This window comes from Phyllobates terribilis, unplaced genomic scaffold, assembly GCF_046119375.1.
Source record: "Phyllobates terribilis strain yellow unplaced genomic scaffold, ASM4611937v1 Scaffold_1__5_contigs__length_1240528914, whole genome shotgun sequence".
In the NCBI taxonomy this organism is placed as follows: domain Eukaryota; kingdom Metazoa; phylum Chordata; class Amphibia; order Anura; family Dendrobatidae; genus Phyllobates; species Phyllobates terribilis.
In genome coordinates, this window is record NW_027362761.1 from 369,411,698 (window position 1) to 369,425,462 (window position 13,765).

A 13,765-nucleotide genomic window follows, 5' to 3' on the forward strand; every position below is an offset into this window, starting at 1 on the left:
GTAGGCCCGAGAAATAGAAGTGTGGTTTTGCAGTTCCACGGGTCAAATCTCTGTATTATCCTGCTTTATGCATTTTTTGCCATAAAGAAAAACAGTAATAGTGTCTCCTGATTTTTCAGACACAAATAAATCTGTTGAAAATAGTCTGGTGTAGGCCCGAGAAATAGAAGTGTGGTTTTGCAGTTCCACGGGTCAAATCTCTGTATTATCCTGCTTTTGGCATTTTTTGCCATAAAGAAAAACAGTAATAGTGTCTCCTGTTTTTTCTGACACAAATATATCTGTTGAAAATAGTCTGGTGTAGGCCCGAAAAATAGAAGTGTGGTTTTGCAGTTCCACGGGTCAATTCTCTGTATTATCCTGCTTTTGGCATTTTTTGCCATAAAGAAAAACAGTAATAGTGTCTCCTGATTGTTCAGACACAAATATGTCTGGTTAAAATAGTCTGGTGTAGGCCCGAGAAATAGAAGTGTGGTTTTGCAGTTCCACCGGTCAAATCTCTGTATTATCCTGCTTTATGCATTTTTTGCCGTAAAGAAAAACTAATAGTGTCTCCCTGATTTTTCAGACACAAGTATATCTGTTGAAAATAGTCTGGTGTAGGCCCGAGAAATAGAAGTGTGGTTTTGCAGTTCCACGGGTAAAATCTCTGTATTATCCTGCTTTTGGCATTTTTTGCCATAAAGAAAAACAGTAATAGTGTATCCTGATTTTTCAGACACAAATATTTCTGGTTAAAATAGTCTGTTGTAGGCCCGAGAAATAGAAGTGTGGTTTTGCAGTTTCACGGGTCAAATCTCTGTATTATCCTGCTTTTGGCATTTTTTGCTTAAAGAAAAACAGTAATAGTGTCTCCTGATTTTTCAGACACAAATAAATCTGTTGAAAATAGTCTGGTGTAGGCCCGAGAAATAGAAGTGTGGTTTTGCAGTTCCACGGGTCAAATCTCTGTATTATCCTGCTTTTGGCATTTTTTGCCATAAAGAAAAACAGTATTAGTGTCTCCTGATTGTTCAGACACAAATATGTCTGGTTAAAATAGTCTGGTGTAGGCCCGAGAAATAGAAGTGTGGTTTTGCAGTTCCACGGGTCAAATCTCTGTACTATCCTGCTTTATGCATTTTTTGCCATAAAGAAAAACAGTAATAGTGTCTCCTGATTTTTCAGACACAAATAAATCTGTTGAAAATAGTCTGGTGTAGGCCCTAGAAATAGAAGTGTGGTTTTGCAGTTCCACGGGTCAAATCTCTGTATTATCCTGCTTTTGGCATTTTTTGCCATAAAGAAAAACAGTAATAGTGTCTCCTGATTTTTCTGACACAAATATATCTGTTGAAAATAGTCTGGTGTAGGCCCGAAAAATAGAAGTGTGGTTTTGCAGTGCCACAGGTCAAATCTCTGTATTATCCTGCTTTTGGCATTTTTTGCCATAAAGAAAAACAGTAATAGTGTCTCCTGATTGTTCAGACACAAATATGTCTGGTTAAAATAGTCTGGTGTAGGCCCGAGAAATAGAAGTGTGGTTTTGCAGTTCCACGGGTCAAATCTCTGTATTATCCTGCTTTATGCATTTTTTGCCGTAAAGAAAAACTAATAGTGTCTCCCTGATTTTTCAGACACAAGTATATCTGTTGAAAATAGTCTGGTGTAGGCCCAAGAAATAGAAGTGTGGTTTTGCAGTTCCACGGGTCAAATCTCTGTATTATCCTGCTTTTGGCATTTTTTGCCATAAAGAAAAACAGTAATAGTGTCTCCTGATTTTTCAGACACAAATATTTCTGTTCAAAATAGTCTGGTTTAGGGCCGAGAAATAGAAGAGTGGTTTTGCAGTTCCACGGGTCAAATCTCTGTATTATCCTGCTTTTGGCATTTTTTGCCATAAAGAAAAACAGTAATAGTGTCTCCTGATTGTTCAGACACAAATATATCTGTTGAAAATAGTCTGGTGTAGGCCCGTGAAATAGAAGTGTGGTTTTGCAGTTCCACGGGTCAAATCTCTGTATTATCCTGCTTTTGGCATTTTTTGCCATAAAGAAAAACAGTAATAGTGTCTCCTGATTTTTCTGACACAAATATATCTGTTGAAAATAGTCTGGTGTAGGCCCGAAAAATAGAAGTGTGGTTTTGCAGTTCCACGGGTCAAATCTCTGTATTATCCTGCTTTTGGCATTTTTTGCCATAAAGAAAAACAGTAGTAGTGTCTCCTGATTTTTCTGACACAAATATATCTGTTGAAAATAGTCTGGTGTAGGCCCGAAAAATAGAAGTGTGGTTTTGCAGTTCCACGGGTCAAGTCTCTGTATTATCCTACTTTTGGCATTTTTTGCCATAAAGAAAAACAGTAATAGTGTCTCCTGATTGTTCAGACACAAATATGTCTGGTTAAAATAGTCTGGTGTAGGCCCGAGACATAGAAGTGTGGTTTTTCAGTTCCACGGGTCAACTCTCTGTATTATCCTGCGTTATGCATTTTTTGCCGTAAAGAAAAACTAATAGTGTCTCCCTGATTTTTCAGACACAAGCATATCTGTTGAAAATAGTCTGGTGTAGGCCCGAGAAATAGAAGTTTGGTTTTGCAGTTCCACGGGTCAAATTTCTGTATTATCCTGCTTTTGGCATTTTTTGCCATAAAGAAAAACAGTAATAGTGTCTCCTGATTTTTCAGACAGAAATATATCTGTTGAAAATAGTCTGGTGTAGGCCCGAGAAATAGAAGAGTGGTTTTGCAGTTCCACGGTTCAAATCTCTGTATTATCCTGCTTTTGGCATTTTTTGCCATAAAGAAAAACAGTAATAGTGTCTCCTGATTGTTCAGACACAAATATGTCTGGTTAAAATAGTCTGGTGTAGGCCCGAGAAATAGAAGTGTGGTTTTGCAGTTCCACGGGTCAAATCTCTGTATTATCCTGCTTTATGCATTTTTTGCCGTAAAGAAAAACTAATAGTGTCTCCCTGATTTTTCAGACACAAGTATATCAGTTGAAAATAGTCTGGTGTAGGCCCGAGAAATAGTAGTGTGGTTTTGCAGTTCCACGGGTCAAATCTCTGTATTATCCTGCTTTTGGCATTTTTTGCCATAAAGAAAAACAGTAATAGTGTCTCCTGATTTTTCAGACACAAATATATCTGTTGAAAATAGTCTGGTGTAGGCCCGAGAAATAGAAATGTGGTTTTGCAGTTCCACGGGTCAAATCTCTGTATTATCCTGCTTTTGGCATTTTTTGCCGTAAAGAAAAACTAATAGTGTCTTCCTGATTTTTCAGACACAAATATATCTGTTGAAAATAGTCTGGTGTAGGCCCGAGAAATAGAAGTGTTGTTATGCAGTTACACGGGTCAAATCTCTGTATTATCCTGCTTTTGGCATTTTTTGCCATAAAGAAAAACAGTAATGGTGTCTCCTGATTTTTCTGACACAAATATGTCTGGTTAAAATAGTGTGGTGTAGGCCCGAGAAATAGAAGTGTGGTTTTGCAGTTCCACGGGTCAAATCTCTGTATTATCCTGCTTTATGCATTTTTTGCCGTAAAGAAAAACTAATAGTGTCTCCCTGATTTTTCAGACACAAGTATATCTGTTGAAAATAGTCTGGTGTAGGCCCGAGAAATAGAAGTGTGGTTTTGCAGTTCCACGGGTCAAATCTCTGTATTATCCTGCTTTTGGCATTTTTTGCCATAAAGAAAAACAGTAATAGTGTCTCCTGATTTTTCAGACACAAATATTTCTGGTTAAAATAGTCTGTTGTAGGCCCGAGAAATAGAAGTGTGGTTTTGCAGTTTCACGGGTCAAATCTCTGTATTATCCTGCTTTTGGCATTTTTTGCTTAAAGAAAAACAGTAATAGTGTCTCCTGATTTTTCAGACACAAATAAATCTGTTGAAAATAGTCTGGTGTAGGCCCGAGAAATAGAAGTGTGGTTTTGCAGTTCCACGGGTCAAATCTCTGTATTATCCTGCTTTTGGCATTTTTTGCCATAAAGAAAAACAGTATTAGTGTCTCCTGATTGTTCAGACACAAATATGTCTGGTTAAAATAGTCTGGTGTAGGCCCGAGAAATAGAAGTGTGGTTTTGCAGTTCCACGGGTCAAATCTCTGTATTATCCTGCTTTATGCATTTTTTGCCATAAAGAAAAATAGTAATAGTGTCTCCTGATTTTTCAGACACAAATAAATCTGTTGAAAATAGTCTGGTGTAGGCCCGAGAAATAGAAGTGTGGTTTTGCAGTTCCACAGGTCAAATCTCTGTATTATCCTGCTTTTGGCATTTTTTGCCATAAAGAAAAACAGTAATAGTGTCTCCTGATTTTTCTGACACAAATATGTCTGGTTAAAATAGTCTGGTGTAGGCCCGAGAAATAGAAGTGTGGTTTTGCAGTTCCACGGGTCAAATCTCTGTATTATCCTGCTTTATGCATTTTTTGAGGTAAAGAAAAACTAATAGTGTCTCCCTGATTTTTCAGACACAAGTATATCTGTTGAAAATAGTCTGGTGTAGGCCCGAGAAATAGAAGTGTGGTATTGCAGTTCCACGGGTCAAATCTCTGTATTATCCTGCTTTTGGCATTTTTTGCCATAAAGAAAAACAGTAATAGTGTCTCCTGATTTTCCAGACACAAATAAATCTGTTGAAAATAGTCTGGTGTAGGCCCGAGAAATAGAAGTGTGGTTTTGCAGTTCCACGGGTCAAATCTCTGTATTATCCTGCTTTTGGCATTTTTTGCCATAAAGAAAAACAGTATTAGTGTCTCCTGATTGTTCAGACACAAATATGTCTGGTTAAAATAGTCTGGTGTAGGCCCGAGAAATAGAAGTGTGGTTTTGCAGTTCCACGGGTCAAATCTCTGTATTATCCTGCTTTATGCATTTTTTGCCATAAAGAAAAACAGTAATAGAGTCTCCTGATTTTTCAGACACAAATAAATCTGTTGAAAATAGTCTGGTGTAGGCCCGAGAAATAGAAGTGTGGTTTTGCAGTTCCACGGGTCAAATCTCTGTATTATCCTGCTTTTGGCATTTTTTGCCATAAAGAAAAACAGTATTAGTGTCTCCTGATTGTTCAGACACAAATATGTCTGGTTAAAATAGTCTGGTGTAGGCCCGAGAAATAGAAGTGTGGTTTTGCAGTTCCACGGGTCAAATCTCTGTATTATCCTGCTTTATGCATTTTTTGCCATAAAGAAAAACAGTAATAGAGTCTCCTGATTTTTCAGACACAAATAAATCTGTTGAAAATAGTCTGGTGTAGGCCCGAGAAATAGAAGTGTGGTTTTGCAGTTCCACGGGTCAAATCTCTGTATTATCCTGCTTTTGGCATTTTTTGCCATAAAGAAAAACAGTAATAGTGTCTCCTGATTGTTCAGACACAAATATGTCTGGTTAAAATAGTCTGGTGTAGGCCCGAGAAATAGAAGTGTGGTTTTGCAGTTCCACGTGTCAAATCTCTGTATTATCCTGCTTTATGCTTTTTTTGCCGTAAAGAAAAACTAATAGTGTCTCCCTGATTTTTCAGACACAAGTATATCTGTTGAAAATAGTCTGGTGTAGGCCCGAGAAATAGAAGTGTGGTTTTGCAGTTCCACGGGTCAAATCTCTGTATTATCCTGCTTTTGGCATTTTTTGCCATAAAGAAAAACAGTAATAGTGTCTCCTGATTTTTCAGACACAAATATTTCTGGTTAAAATAGTCTCGTGTAGGCCCTAGAAATAGAAGTGTGGTTTTGCAGTTTCACGGGTCAAATCTCTGTATTATCCTGCTTTTGGCATTTTTTGCCATAAAGAAAAACAGTAATAGTGTCTCCTGATTGTTCAGACACAAATATGTCTGGTTAAAATAGTCTGGTGTAGGCCCGAGAAATAGAAGTGTGGTTTTGCAGTTCCACGGGTCAAATCTCTGTATTATCCTGCTTTATGCATTTTTTGCCATAAAGAAAAACAGTAATAGTGTCTCCTGATTTTTCAGACACAAATAAATCTGTTGAAAATAGTCTGGTGTAGGCCCGAGAAATAGAAGTGTGGTTTTGCAGTTCCACGGGTCAAATCTCTGTATTATCCTGCTTTTGGCATTTTTTGCGATAAAGAAAAACAGTAATAGTGTCTCCTGATTTTTCTGACACAAATATATCTGTTGAAAATAGTCTGGTGTAGGCCCGAAAAATAGAAGTGTGGTTTTGCAGTTCCACGGGTCAAATCTCTGTATTATCCTGCTTTTGGCATTTTTTGCCATAAAGAAAAACAGTAATAGTGTCTCCTGATTGTTCAGACACAAATATGTCTGGTTAAAATAGTCTGGTGTAGGCCCGAGAAATAGAAGTGTGGTTTTGCAGTTCCACGGGTCAAATCTCTGTATTATCCTGCTTTATGCATTTTTGGCCGTAAAGAAAACTAATAGTGTCTCCCTGATATTTCAGACACAATTATATCTGTTGAAAATAGTCTGGTGTAGGCCCGAGAAATAGAAGTGTGGTTTTGCAGTTCCACGGGTCAAATCTCTGTATTATCCTGCTTTTGGCATTTTTTGCCATAAAGAAAAACAGTAATAGTGTCTCCTGATTTTTCAGACACAAATATTTCTGTTCAAAATAGTCTGGTTTAGGCCCGAGAAATAGAAGAGTGGTTTTGCAGTTCCACGGGTCAAATCTCTGTATTATCCTGCTTTTGGCATTTTTTGCCATAAAGAAAAACAGTAATAGTGTTTCCTGATTGTTCAGACACAAATATATCTGTTGAAAATTGTCTGATGTAGGCCCGTGAAATAGAAGTGTGGTTTTGCAGTTCCACGGGTGAAATCTCTGTATTATCCTGCTTTTGGCATTTTTTGCCATAAAGAAAAACAGTAATAGTGTCTCCTGATTTTTCTGACACAAATATATCTGTTGAAAATAGTCTGGTGTAGGCCCGAAAAATAGAAGTGTGGTTTTGCAGTTCCACGGGTCAAATCTCTGTATTATCCTGCTTTTGGCATTTTTTGCCATAAAGAAAAACAGTAATAGTGTCTCCTGATTGTTCAGACACAAATATATCTGTTGAAAATAGTCTGGTGTGGGCCCGAGAAATAGAAATGTGGTTTTGCAGTTCCATGGGTCAAATCTCTGTATTATCCTGCTTTTGGCATTTTTTGCCATAAAGAAAAACAGTAATAGTGTCTCCTAATTTTTCAGACATAAATATATCTGTTGAAAATAGTCTGGTGTAGGCCCGAGAAATAGTAGTGTGGTTTTGCAGTTCCACGGGTCAAATCTCAGTATAATCCTGCTTTTGGAATTTTTTGCAGTAAAGAAAAACAGTAATAGTGTTTCCCTGATTTTTCTGACACAAATATATCTGTTGAAAATAGTCTGGTGTAGGCCCGAAAAATAAAAGTGTGGTTTTGCAGTTCCACGGGTCAAATCTCTGTATTATCCTGCTTTTGGCATTTTTTGCCATAAAGAAAAACAGTAATAGTGTCTCCTGATTTTTCACACACAAATATATCTGTTGAAAATAGTCTGGTGTAGGCCCGAGAAATAGAAGAGTGGTTTTGCAGTTCCACGGGTCAAATCTCTGTATTATGCTGCTTTTGGCATTTTTTGCCATGAAGAAAAACAGTAATAGTGTCTCCTGATTTTTGAGACACAAATAAATCTGTTGAAAATAGTCTGGTGTAGGCCCGAAAAATAGAAGTGTGGTTTTGCAGTTCCACGGGTCAAATCTCTGTATTATCCTGCTTTTGGCATTTTTTGCCATAAAGAAAAACAGTAATAGTGTCTCCTGATTGTTCAGACACAAATATGTCTGGTTAAAATAGTCTGGTGTAGGCCCGAGAAATAGAAGTTTGGTTTTGCAGTTCCACGGGTCAAATCTCTGTATTATCCTGCTTTATGAATTTTTTGCCGTAAAGAAAAACTAATAGTGTCTCCCTGATTTTTCAGACACAAGTATATCTGTTGAAAATAGTCTGGTGTAGGCCCGAGAAATAGAAGTGTGGTTTTGCAGTTCCACGGGTCAAATCTCTGTATTATCCTGCTTTTGGCATTTTTTGCCATAAAGAAAAACAGTAATAGTGTCTCCTGATTTTTCTGACACAAATATATCTGTTGAAAATAGTCTGGTGTAGGCCCGAAAAATAGAAGTGTGGTTTTGCAGTTCCACAGGTCAAATCTCTGTATTATCCTGCTTTTGGCATTTTTTGCCATAAAGAAAAACAGTATTAGTGTCTCCTGATTGTTCAGACACAAATATGTCTGGTTAAAATAGTCTGGTGTAGGCCCGAGAAATAGAAGTGTGGTTTTGCAGTTCCACGGGTCAAATCTCTGTATTATCCTGCTTTTGGCATTTTTTGCCATAAAGAAAAACAGTAATAGTGCCTCCTGATTGTTCAGACACAAATATGTCTGGTTAAAATAGTCTGGTGTAGGCCCGAGAAATAGAAGTTTGGTTTTGCAGTTCCACGGGTCAAATCTCTGTATTATCCTGCTTTATGAATTTTTTGCCGTAAAGAAAAACTAATAGTGTCTCCCTGATTTTTCAGACACAAGTATATCTGTTGAAAATAGTCTGGTGTAGGCCCGAGAAATAGAAGTGTGGTTTTGCAGTTCCACGGGTCAAATCTCTGTATTATCCTGCTTTTGGCATTTTTTGCCATAAAGAAAAACAGTAATAGTGTCTCCTGATTTTTCAGACACAAATATTTCTGTTGAAAATAGTCTGGTTTAGGCCCGAGAAATAGAAGAGTGGTTTTGCAGTTCTACGGGTCAAATCTCTGTATTATCCTGCTTTTGGCATTTTTTGCCATAAAGAAAAACAGTAATAGTGTCTCCTGATTTTTCAGACACAAATATATCTGTTGAAAATAGTCTCGTGTAGTCCCTTGAAATAGAAGTGTGGTTTTGCAGTTCCACGGGTCAAATCTCTGTATTATCCTGCTTTTGGCATTTTTTGCCATAAAGAAAAACAGTAATAGTGTCTCCTGATTTTTCTGACACAAATATATCTGTTGAAAATAGTCTGGTGTAGGCCCGAAAAATAGAAGTGTGGTTTTGCAGTTCCACAGGTCAAATCTCTGTATTATCCTGCTTTTGGCATTTTTTGCCATAAAGAAAAACAGTATTAGTGTCTCCTGATTGTTCAGACACAAATATGTCTGGTTAAAATAGTCTGGTGTAGGCCCGAGAAATAGAAGTGTGGTTTTGCAGTTCCACGGGTCAAATCTCTGTATTATCCTGCTTTATGCATTTTTTGCCATAAAGAAAAACAGTAATAGAGTCTCCTGATTTTTCAGACACAAATAAATCTGTTGAAAATAGTCTGGTGTAGGCCCGAGAAATAGAAGTGTGGTTTTGCAGTTCCACGGGTCAAATCTCTGTATTATCCTGCTTTTGGCATTTTTTGCCATAAAGAAAAACAGTAATAGTGTCTCCTGATTGTTCAGACACAAATATGTCTGGTTAAAATAGTCTGGTGTAGGCCCGAGAAATAGAAGTGTGGTTTTGCAGTTCCACGTGTCAAATCTCTGTATTATCCTGCTTTATGCTTTTTTTGCCGTAAAGAAAAACTAATAGTGTCTCCCTGATTTTTCAGACACAAATAAATCTGTTGAAAATAGTCTGGTGTAGGCCCGAGAAATAGAAGTGTGGTTTTGCAGTTTCACGGGTCAAATCTCTGTATTATCCTGCTTTTGGCATTTTTTGCTTAAAGAAAAACAGTAATAGTGTCTCCTGATTTTTCAGACACAAATAAATCTGTTGAAAATAGTCTGGTGTAGGCCCGAGAAATAGAAGTGTGGTTTTGCAGTTCCACGGGTCAAATCTCTGTATTATCCTGCTTTTGGCATTTTTTGCGATAAAGAAAAACAGTAATAGTGTCTCCTGATTTTTCTGACACAAATATATCTGTTGAAAATAGTCTGATGTAGGCCCGAAAAATAGAAGTGTGGTTTTGCAGTTCCACGGGTCAAATCTCTGTATTATCCTGCTTTTGGCATTTTTTGCCATAAAGAAAAACAGTAATAGTGTCTCCTGATTTTTCAGACACAAATATTTCTGTTGAAAATAGTCTGGTTTAGGCCCGAGAAATAGAAGAGTGGTTTTGCAGTTCTACGGGTCAAATCTCTGTATTATCCTGCTTTTGGCATTTTTTGCCATAAAGAAAAACAGTAATAGTGTCTCCTGATTTTTCAGACACAAATATATCTGTTGAAAATAGTCTGGTGTAGTCCCTTGAAATAGAAGTGTGGTTTTGCAGTTCCACGGGTGAAATCTCTGTATTATCCTGCTTTTGGCATTTTTTGCCATAAAGAAAAACAGTAATAGTGTCTCCTGATTTTTCTGACACAAATATATCTGTTGAAAATAGTCTGGTGTAGGCCCGAAAAATAGAAGTGTGGTTTTGCAGTTCCACGGGTCAAATCTCTGTATTATATTGCTTTTGGCATTTTTTGCCATAAAGAAAAACAGTAATAGTGTCTCCTGATTTTTCAGACACAAATATTTCTGTTGAAAATAGTCTGGTTTAGGCCCGAGAAATAGAAGAGTGGTTTTGCAGTTCTACGGGTCAAATCTCTGTATTATCCTGCTTTTGGCATTTTTTGCCATAAAGAAAAACAGTAATAGTGTCTCCTGATTTTTCAGACACAAATATATCTGTTGAAAATAGTCTGGTGTAGTCCCTTGAAATAGAAGTGTGGTTTTGCAGTTCCACGGGTGAAATCTCTGTATTATCCTGCTTTTGGCATTTTTTGCCATAAAGAAAAACAGTAATAGTGTCTCCTGATTTTTATGACACAAATATATCTGTTGAAAATAGTCTGGTGTAGGCCCGAAAAATAGAAGTGTGGTTTTGCAGTTCCACGGGTCAAATCTCTGTATTATCCTGCTTTTGGCATTTTTTGCCATAAAGAAAAACAGTATTAGTGTCTCCTGATTGTTCAGACACAAATATGTCTGGTTAAAATAGTCTGGTGTAGGCCCGAGAAATAGAAGTGTGGTTTTGCAGTTCCACGGGTCAAATCTCTGTATTATCCTGCTTTATGCATTTTTTGCCATAAAGAAAAACAGTAATAGTGTCTCCTGATTTTTCAGACACAAATAAATCTGTTGAAAATAGTCTGGTGTAGGCCCGAGAAATAGAAGTGTGGTTTTGCAGTTCCACGGGTCAAATCTCTGTATTATCCTGCTTTTGGCATTTTTTGCCATAAAGAAAAACAGTAATAGTGTCTCCTGATTTTTCTGACACAAATATATCTGTTGAAAATAGTCTGGTGTAGGCCCGAAAAATAGAAGTGTGGCTTTGCAGTTCCACGGGTCAAATCTCTGTATTATCCTGCTTTTGGCATTTTTTGCCATAAAGAAAAACAGTAATAGTGTCTCCTGATTGTTCAGACACAAATATGTCTGGTTAAAATAGTCTGGTGTAGGCCCGAGAAATAGAAGTGTGGTTTTGCAGTTCCACGGGTCAAATCTCTGTATTATCCTGCTTTATGCATTTTTTGCCGTAAAGAAAAACTAATAGTGTCTCCCTGATATTTCAGACACAAGTATATCTGTTGAAAATAGTCTGGTGTAGGCCCGAGAAATAGAAGTGTGGTTTTGCAGTTCCACGGGTCAAATCTCTGTATTATCCTGCTTTTGGCATTTTTTGCCATAAAGAAAAACAGTAATAGTGTCTCCTGATTTTTCAGACACAAATATTTCTGTTCAAAATAGTCTGGTTTAGGAACGAGAAATAGAAGAGTGGTTTTGCAGTTCCACGGGTCAAATCTCTGTATTATCCTGCTTTTGGCATTTTTTGCCATAAAGAAAAACAGTAATAGTGTCTCCTGATTGTTTAGACACAAATATATCTGTTGAAAATTGTCTTGTGTAGGCCCGTGAAATAGAAGTGTGGTTTTGCAGTTCCACGGGTGAAATCTCTGTATTATCCTGCTTTTGGCATTTTTTGCCACAAAGAAAAACAGTAATAGTGTCTCCTGATTTTTCTGACACAAATATATCTGTTGAAAATAGTCTGGTGTAGGCCCGAAAAATAGAAGTGTGGTTTTGCAGTTCCACGGGTCAAATCTCTGTATTATCCTGCTTTTGGCATTCTTTGCCATAAAGAAAAACAGTAATAGTGTCTCCTGATTGTTCAGACACAAATATGTCTGGTTAAAATAGTCTGGTGTAGGCCCGAGAAATAGAAGTGTGGTTTTGCAGTTCCACGGGTCAAATCTCTGTATTATCCTGCTTTATGCATTTTTTGCCGTAAAGAAAAACTAATAGTGTCTCCTGATTTTTCAGACACAAATAAATCTGTTGAAAATAGTCTGGTGTGGGCCCGAGAAATAGAAATGTGGTTTTGCAGTTCCATGGGTCAAATCTCTGTATTATCCTGCTTTTGGCATTTTTTGCCATAAAGAAAAACAGTAATAGTGTCTCATAATTTTTCAGACACAAATATATCTGTTGAAAATAGTCTGGTGTAGGCCCGAGAAATAGAAGAGTGGTTTTGCAGTTCCACGGGTCAAATCTCTGTATTATGCTGCTTTTGGCATTTCTTGCCATGAAGAAAAACAGTAATAGTGTCTCCTGATTTTTGAGACACAAATAAATCTGTTGAAAATAGTCTGGTGTAGGCCCGAGAAATAGAAGTGTGGTTTTGCAGTTCCACGGGTCAAATCTCTGTATTATCCTGCTTTTGGCATTTTTTGCCATAAAGAAAAACAGTAATAGTGTCTCCTGATTTTTCTGACACAAATATATCTGTTGAAAATAGTCTGGTGTAGGCCCGAAAAATAGAAGTGTGGTTTTGCAGTTCCACGGGTCAAATCTCTGTATTATCCTGCTTTTGGCATTTTTTGCCATAAAGAAAAACAGTAATAGTGTCTCCTGATTGTTCAGACACAAATATGTCTGGTTAAAATAGTCTGGTGTAGGCCCGAGAAATAGAAGTTTGGTTTTGCAGTTCCACGGGTCAAATCTCTGTATTATCCTGCTTTATGAATTTTTTGCCGTAAAGAAAAACTAATAGTGTCTCCCTGATTTTTCAGACACAAGTATATCTGTTGAAAATAGTCTGGTGTAGGCCCGAGAAATAGAAGTGTGGTTTTGCAGTTCCACGGGTCAAATCTCTGTATTATCCTGCTTTTGGCATTTTTTGCCATAAAGAAAAACAGTAATAGTGTCTCCTCATTTTTCAGACACAAATATTTCTGTTGAAAATAGTCTGGTTTAGGCCCGAGAAATAGAAGAGTGGTTTTGCAGTTCTACGGGTCAAATCTCTGTATTATCCTGCTTTTGGCATTTTTTGCCATAAAGAAAAACAGTAATAGTGTCTCCTGATTTTTCAGACACAAATATATCTGTTGAAAATAGTCTGGTGTAGTCCCGTGAAATAGAAGTGTGGTTTTGCAGTTCCACGGGTGAAATCTCTGTATTATCCTGCTTTTGGCATTTTTTGCCATAAAGAAAAACAGTAATAGTGTCTCCTGATTTTTCTGACACAAATATATCTGTTGAAAATAGTCTGGTGTAGGCCCGAAAAATAGAAGTGTGGTTTTGCAGTTCCACGGGTCAAATCTCTGTATTATCCTGCTTTTGGCATTTTTTGCCATAAAGAAAAACAGTAATAGTGTCTCCTGATTTTTCAGACACAAATATTTCTGTTGAAAATAGTCTGGTTTAGGCCCGAGAAATAGAAGAGTGGTTTTGCAGTTCTACGGGTCAAATCTCTGTATTATCCTGCTTTTGGCATTTTTTGCCATAAAGAAAAACAGTAATAGTGTCTCCTGATTTTTCAGACACAAATATATCTG